The 6,825-nt window shown below is 40.4% G+C and overlaps 1 long non-coding RNA gene across 1 annotated transcript; it reads right to left on the bottom strand.

Annotated features, from left to right (window-relative positions):
* Window positions 1-2,343: 2,343 nt before the first annotated feature.
* On the bottom strand, window positions 2,344-4,697 carry LOC120323700. The gene is made up of 3 exons (XR_005564442.1): window positions 4,611-4,697; window positions 3,413-3,544; window positions 2,344-2,531 (listed from the first exon to the last, which is right to left on the bottom strand). It is a non-coding gene; the product is annotated as an uncharacterized LOC120323700 (long non-coding RNA).
* Window positions 4,698-6,825: the final 2,128 nt, after the last annotated feature.

Genomic DNA, 6,825 nt, shown 5'->3' with positions numbered 1-6,825 from the left:
TGTAACCCTTCCAACAGGTCATGGGCCACAGTTTGGCCCAGAAAACTGTTTCTCCTCGGGTGCTATCTGCACAACCACATACAGATGGTCACAAACCAGCTTCTCCTGTCCTGTGAGCTAATCAGATGTAAGCCAGCAAAGGTTAGTTGTGTGGTTGTGCTCAAACCACACAAGTGTTATACTGAGAAGAGCTTTGCAGTATGTGCTAACACTGCCAAATGGTGTACACTCTATCACAGGGAATATAGGTAGAGGTAGGTCATAAATAATGACATCTGTCTGGTCTACACATGCTCAGAGTGGTAAGACAGGTATGAATCAACTGGTTTGATAGACACTGGCACCAGCAAACCCCTTCAGTACCTGCTGACTAAATGCTGAGCTCTAAACTGTAAAATGGGAATGAGATTGAGTTATTGTATTTGCAAGCATTAATCTTGAGCTCAGATGAGTTATGTAAGACCATAACTGGGGGCTTGGAAACTTCTAGCTTACTCTTTGCCTTTCTCAGATATAAAATGGCTGAATGATTTTCTGGAATTAAAACCAAAACAAACAAAAAGCACTGCTGCGCTAAAATCTGTGTTCCAGATAATAGTAGAGAGCATATTTTTATGACAGAGTTCAAACTAGAAATGTGGGTAGAATCTTAATTCTATGTGCTATAGGACTCACATTATCAGTTGCCAATAACTGTCATACTGTTTGTGGTTAAATATCGCCTTCTAAGCCTGCATTTAGCAATATCCCTGACCTTTAATGTTTCTTTTTCATAAGTACAATGAAACCTGTACTTTAATACATAAGCTGCATGTAACCTTATTAACATGTTTACCATGACATTCTGATTCAATTTCTTTCATTCTTCAAATAAGGTTGTGGACAGAAAGGACATAAACCTAGGGTACTTTACATACACACATACAGTAATCAGAGAGCACACTGCAACCTAAGTTATTACAAATATTGTTCCTTTATTGTCTACATGCAAAATCAGAATCATGTGTGGATATGAAATTGCCCAAAGATGGGGTTTGGATATATAAAAAAAAATAAAATAATGGGGAGAATTCAAAAGTGTGACCTCACTGAGTTTTACTCTACTGCATCGTCACATGTTTAAGAGGATGTTGTTGGGTGAACAGATCACAGTCTGTAATGGGAATATATTGGTTAATGAAGGCACATGGGGCCAGCCTCATCACAGGCCTAATTGGACACAACAGTACCCATCTCAGTGGCATTGTACCCACATATGCTGGCAGCAAATCTGGCCCCAAGCCTGTAAGCAATGAGCAGTAATATTAGAGCAAATATGAAAAAGAACAACTCCACTAATGATTTTGAACTGAGATCACTGGTGACACAGTTCAATTACAGCATTAGTTCCTGGTGTCAGAGAGGGGTTAAAATGGAATGTAATGACTCTTTAGCAGATAGATTTGGAGCAATTAGAAGTCTGAAAATGTCTCTCCATGTAACTAAAAATATAATTGCTTTTGAATAGCTAGGCTATAGAACCTTTTTTCTTCTTCTTTTTTTTTCTTTCTTTTTCTACACAGAAAACTGTGATTTTTACTCCTATTACTCATCCACATGGACTTAATTGACTGAGGTTCTAAACCCCAACCCTCTAGTGAGTACTGATGAGGTTTTAAATTACTCTGAATTGAAGCACTTTAAAATACAGGCAAGGAAGTGTGCTAAGGCAATACACCATATGGAGCAAAATTGTGGGTTTAGATTATCTTGGTTTCACATCTCTGCATGGAACTCCACTAAGGCCACCTTGGAAAAGGCAGCATTGCCCACTGTTAATCACTGGGTACAGTTCCTATGCTCCTGTCTGCAGCAGTTTCCAACCAGTCACCAGAAGTATGTACAGCTTGTGCTTATTATCCCTGGTCACAGCAATGTGATGACTGAGGTTGAAATATGTTCAGTGGAGGACGATCTTGTTGCTTCTACGCTTTAGCTGAAAATGTACAGGTCAGTTAGGAATGAGTCGGAGTGGGAGAGGACCAGTTCCATGTCTGACACTTCCCTTTTTCCTGGCTGCCTTTTACATCACAGATCCGCAGCAACCCTTTGGTAGATAACTTTCTGTTCTCATTGCCTTATTTCTGGTTCTTCAGGGAGCGAGTAAGTTTCTGGGACCTTTTGATCACAAAAGGTCCAGCTTTTGATGACCATAGTGCCTGCTGAGGAGTTCCTGAATGCTGAAGAGACATTTTCAGTGTACTGAAATGAACAGGAGTGCTAATGGGATACAAAGCACTGTCTAGATGGCCATGCTGTACATGTACATTTCAGCCAGCTTTTCAGTCTTCTGCAGTGCTCCCCTGCCTCTAAGGGAGGGGAAGCTCTTCTAAGTTCCATACGAAGATACTCTAAGCAGCATTTCCATATGACTAGGAGTTGTAGAGCCAGATCTTGCACTTCCCTCCTTCCGCATCTCCGATGTGACAGACTTCAGGAGGAATGCAAAGCCAGAAAGCAATGTCTTTCAGCTGTCAGTGTGTGCTCATAACCTACAGATGCAAAACAGATCCAGAACTACTCTTACGAGGGTGGGAGTTGGACAAAAAAACACAAGGGGCTCTGTAAATTCCACTTGTGCACCTCAAATGAGCTAAGGAGGGTTGTTCCTGCAGCAACTGGTGAGATGTTGCTGCCCTTCCACACTCTCTGAAGAATCTTAAAGGCATACTACAAAGCCACTGAGGCAGAAACTCATTAGAGGGCAGAAAAAAAGGAGCACAGAAATTGTCATGCTGTGAAGCCACCCTCTCTTCTTCCAATTTGTAACTCATTTTTGTTATGGTAAGCAAACTTCATGATGACAGAGGATTGCCAATAGCTCTCCAACAAAGAACCACCTTGCAGGAGTCAGATGAATGAGACAAAATCCATATCAGATTGGCTAAGCCATCTCTGCCTGAAATATGATGCAACTGCAAAAGATCCTTTGCAAGCAGCAAAAGATGACAATTTCAGGTTTTTTTCAGACATAGAGAATTGCAGAGACCAAGAAATCTTTTGAGCTTAATCTTAAACACTGAGACTCTAGCAGTTTTTCAGAGCATTGACCCGAAATGGGAGCACAGGCTCAATGTTGACATGAAGAGATAAAGCAAACATACATACATTTCTATCTTTTTTATGGCACTACCAGATGTTCTGCCTCATCTTCTACAGTGCTAATGTGGGTAATGAGGCTACCTGAAAACTTCAGGTCCCTTGACCTTGAGTGGAATTTTCCTCAATCCTATGAATAGCAAGGTTGCATTTGTTAACCAAGGAGGCAATAAATGTTTATACCTAATTTAAGCAATGGCAGACAGTGCCTATTATGTTCAGAGTAGTGGTTTTTAACAGCAAGATGAATTGAAAAAAAAAAAAGTATAACTACCATTTTATTAAGACATAAATCCATGGAGGTTTAATTGGAAGGAGACAGGTAAAGGAGAGCAGTACTTTGCCTTCTTCCAGAATTTCTCCCACATAACATTCCCAGCAGAGCAGTAAGTGCCAACATATTCCACTAAGGAAACAAAAAGAAGAAAGATTTTATTACAAACAGAGTCTTCCGTGGATATTCAGTGATCTATAGGTAAGATGGTATTACCGATACTTGCCACTTCTGAGAGTTGATTAATTGTTCTGAGGGTATCGAGTATATCTCATCAGAGTCCAGTCTGTTTGTTTAAGAAGTGACCAGTGTTGGATACTTGTTAGTGATTCCCAATAACTCACTTTTTTCCTGCTGACCACATTTTTTATTTTCACCTATGCAACACTTACATCAATTTTTAAGTGATACTGTAGCACTCCAGAGTTCCAGGAGATAACACAGTCAATTGCAGAAAAAGTCTAATGACTAAAAGTTCCTGGATTCAAACTGTGATTAGCCATTAACCTATCATGTGACCTCAGACATGGCCCTTAATACTCTTGTCCCTCAACTTAGCTATCTAATTTGTTTTCACACAATTACAACACCTAGCCAAAATATTAAGAACCTCCTGTGAACCAACTATCCCAGAAAAATGGAATTAGAAAACAATGACAAAAGGAGCACAGAAGGGAAGTGAAGAAGTTAATGAGTGCTAAAATAGTTTCTAAAAATGAAATAAAAAGGTTAATCTCCATTTACGTGACTGCCTTGTTGTACTGTCTGCTCTAAACAAACCTTTTTCTAAACAATCTCACCAGCATCTGCTTCTTAAGGATTTATTTTACTTCTTCCAGATTTGTTAGCCAACAAATTTGGCACCCAGGTTCCTTTTAGAATTGAAGTAATCTTATCGCTAGAGCAGATGAGAACAAGTAGCTTTAAATGTCTGGAAAAATCAGGTAGCTGAAATAGACAACTTCAGCTCTCATCAGTGATTCCCTCCATGCCCCTGTGTAAAGTAAATCTATATAGTAATTAAAAATGTGGTAGACATTGTTCTGCAAACAATAGGAGCTCAGTTCTGAAATCCTTTTACAACATTCCACACATAAAAAGAGATTTCTGACACAAGGAATTTCAAACACAACTAGATGCAGCTCCTGCTTGCACTGATGTAAATATTTTAAGTACGGACAAAGCTACAGGTACTCACAAATTCAGTTGCCTTGCTCACTTTGAAATAAAAGCAGAACAGAGAGTGATCCAGGGACATCACAAGTGGCCAGAGAAAAGTCACTCCAAGCATGGATCCTTTCTAGTATCACATTCTAGAAGAGTCCTGATCGCTCCAGCACCCCCACACCCAGAGCTAAACACGTAATGTTGGTGCAGCAGGGATTACATCATGTTAACCATAATGCTTGGATCATCATTTCTTTAAGATATCTTTGTTCCAGAGTCCCTTTTGCACTGCGTGGGCTAAGTCCCATCTGTGCCATTTCTACTTCATTCCCTGCACTCTATTGTCATAGCAGACCAGTAGCCATGCACCTGCCTTTGTTCACACGTTTACGCCTGTTGCCAGGTGCAAATTCACCTCCAATAGAAAAAAAAAGCAGAAACTCACAATTAAAATATTGGTTTTTGGTCTGGATTGATTGCATCTTCTACCTTTTATTACTACTCTGATCTCATTTCCTATGGCTGAGATCCCTGAAGGAGGGTTTTTTACTGGTCACACATGCCTTTCTGTGTGCTTCACCCTTCCACCTTTCTGACCAGTCCATGGCACTGACATTCATCTACTGTCACCACTTGAGTCTTACTAGTGCCCTTAAGCACTCCTTGCTGAAGCGCTGATGAATCACTGTGCTGTGTTTGTTTCCTGTTCTTCCTTGGCAGAAGGGAATTCCTAAATGTATATTTTCTTTTATTAATGCATATTTTATTTTTCCAGAGCCACCTTTTACTATGTGCCTGGAGAGAGCTTGCCTGTGACAGTCTAAGGTCACAGTCAAGGCAAAATTTGTTGGTGTTAGCATTTAACAACTCCACTGATACATTCTAATAAACAAGCTCTTGGGCATACAAGTCCTTTTTCAGGCCACCTCATCCATGATGCTTTTCATTTGTAGGCCTCAAAAATCTTGACAAATGAAGGCATTGTCATTTTGCAGATGGATAAAAGAGGTGTGGAACAGGAGTCTAGCACAAGAAGGGCACGATCCTATGGCTTTTTAGAAGCACTGAAATGTAAATAATGAAGAGAAAAGAAGAAGGCTGCATACCTAACCCCTTCACCTCGGCATTATGCACTAGGATCTCCCCTGCCTGACACTGCCAACACAGCATTATCTTCCATGAACCGGGTGGTAATTTGAGATATAGTGTTTTAATTATTAATAAAAGGTGCTTGGAGACACCATGCCCTATTAGAGACACCTCTTACAGTGAAACTCTGCAGATGGAGCAGAATACAGTCTTATACGATACAATTAATATTTATGCAGCTTGATAAGCTAGTTTAGATCCTGACACTCACTGGGTTTCTGTGGAAATGTTTTCCAGTTTGCACCCCTACCCTCCCTCCTGTTCCCCCTCCTGCCCCCATCCTGGTAATAATCATGTGGCTGTTGCTGTAGCTTTCAGACTTCAAGGTCAAGTTTTGAAGCTAGAAGAGGGCTGAATGATTCTGAGCCTTGAACTGGAGCATCTGACCACTTCCACCTCCCCCTTTTCTGCACCTCTTTGCAAGGAAGAAGATGGGGCTCTGCTATTTAAGTGCAAAACAGGATGTATGAAAGCACAAAGCTCAGGCAGTCAATCTTGGATTAGGATAGCGGTTTTAAGTTTTGACAGGGTTTTAGGTGATGCAGAGGCAGAACAATAAGAAACTCAGGGTAGGAAAGCTCCTGAAAAAGATTAAGTGATCCTGTGAAATGGTTCTGCAAGATATAATAGACCAGGGAGCATCATTTCTATGTGTTTCAAAATTTAAAGGTACAGGAACCTAACACGTCTATCATGATTTTGTAAAAGAATAATTCCTCTATTTTTTCCAGTTGTGCTGAGCTGTCTTATTTTACCTCTCAGTGACAGTATCAGCCTAGGGCCTATCAATACATCACTGTGGGACAATTCACTCATGGCACACTTTAAATGAAATATCCACAAATTGGATTACAGCCCCAAAGCACTCAGTAATTCATGCTTTCACTGCATAATAACAAGTGTGCTTGCATAGGAAAAGCGATACTGAATTTAGCATAAAGCCTTGTTTTTCCAATTTTATGCGATGAGAGCAGACAAAAAAGCAGCGATTTGCTTTTTAAGCAACACTAACCTCAACCCTCCCCATCCATGAGTGAATGCAAGGCTGTGAGCATTAGAGGGCAGTACAGTAACACTTTCCCATCTGCAAGGAAAAG

This window comes from Pipra filicauda, unplaced genomic scaffold, assembly GCF_003945595.2.
Source record: "Pipra filicauda isolate LSUMZ 115617 unplaced genomic scaffold, ASM394559v2 scaffold320_size837821_pilon, whole genome shotgun sequence".
In the NCBI taxonomy this organism is placed as follows: domain Eukaryota; kingdom Metazoa; phylum Chordata; class Aves; order Passeriformes; family Pipridae; genus Pipra; species Pipra filicauda.
The sequence above is the reverse complement of the archived record's forward strand: the minus strand, read 5'-3'. Positions and strand labels throughout refer to the sequence as shown.